Below are 1,656 nucleotides of genomic sequence, written 5' to 3'. Positions count from 1 at the left end.
TAGGGAAAAATATCGAGTAAAATGTTTTTTACTACGGTTAATTGGTCTTCTAAATACATTATCTAAATTAAAGAAACCAGAATTATTCTTCTCAAAGATATTATTACATATCTTTAGTCATTGATCATGACCTTTGTATTTATCAACATAATTAAATATCCCAAAAATATAATTTTTCGAAAAATGTTGCAATGTTACCATCCGTGACGATGCAATTTATCAGTTATGTATCGTTAGTACTCAGATATTAGAGAGATTTTTCGATTCGTTACACAACTGTAGAATGAATGATCGATATGCAGAGTATCTGTTGCGAAAAAGTGGACTGTGAGAACTATCGCTGTTTTTCTGAGAGCATGTTTAAACAATAATTTCACCGATCCCCAGTACAAGATCATTCGATAACAGATAACAGTATAAAAATACCGTAAAGAGACTTTAACAAAGAAGCTAGAAGTGATTCAAGTTTTACATCGATGCAGTCTATAACAGTTTGGATTGTCTATGCACGTGCTATCATCTTCGCGAATTGTTCTAATAAATGTGCAATAGGCAGGTTGGCCTAGAATAAACGACATTGTCAGTTTGCGTGGATCAGCGATACAATAAGTTAGTAATGATAAATTTAAATGAAACGTAAAAATGAAGTTTTCACTGAGTGAGTAAGTAGATGTATAAGTTTCTTGTTTATGGAGAAACTAAAAGAACCTTGATAATTATCCTGAACGCATACATCCTTCGTGTCACATGTTTTAGCGGATGAAAAAATGAAGTGGAAAATTAAGAAAGACTGAGACGGAAAGCAATGAAATCGGTGTGTTCGGAACGATTAACATCGATCCTCGTATTAGTTCAAGGTAACTTCGACACGAGTTTGATATTAGCAAGAGTAGCGTTTTAAGAATTCTTGTTAAACTTACTTATAAACGTACGTAAATATCATTCGTGTGCCTTCGTGCCAAGAAATGGTATGGCCAAAATTTTACCAAAATCGTGTCACATTTTGTCAATCTATGCAACATCAAATACGCACCGACAAAAGAATTTTTTCATCGGTATTATTTGCTGATAAGGCAAGATTTGTCAATTATGAATAAGCAAATTTGCATAATATGTATTATTGGTCTGTCAAAACTCATACTGATTGCACGAAAATGATCACCAATGACAATGGTCAATAAACGCGCGATGCAGTATCGTAGGTAATAAAAAATAATTTAGAAAATATGAAAACTTTTTAAAAGATAATCTTGGCAGTTTTGCCAGAACAATCCAACGATTATAATGTTGCATCGACGCGAATGGCATCACTTTGAGAATCTCTTATAATAGAATATAACGTAACTTTGCGTGATACCTGTTACCCGTCATCAAATAACCTTGTGTCGGGGCTCATTGAAATCACCTGACATTCGCTATTTTCCTATTAATAGAATATTATACCATGTCATTCATAAAAATGAAAGAAAAAGTTATATCCGTATTACCTTTATACCGTACAGCTTGCATAGAAAAAGTTTCTCCAGATCGTAGAAAATAACAAGGAATTAACAAGGCACTAATATGCAACGAGTGGGCTCGAAAAGTAAACTTAATTAGATTTAGTTAATAAATTGAACTTGAAAAATTCACTTTTTTAACGCATGCACGCACGCA

Source organism: Eufriesea mexicana, unplaced genomic scaffold (genome assembly GCF_001483705.2).
Source record: "Eufriesea mexicana isolate 0111107269 unplaced genomic scaffold, ASM148370v2 scaffold14, whole genome shotgun sequence".
NCBI classification, from domain to species: domain Eukaryota; kingdom Metazoa; phylum Arthropoda; class Insecta; order Hymenoptera; family Apidae; genus Eufriesea; species Eufriesea mexicana.
Note: the sequence above shows the minus strand (reverse complement) of the source record.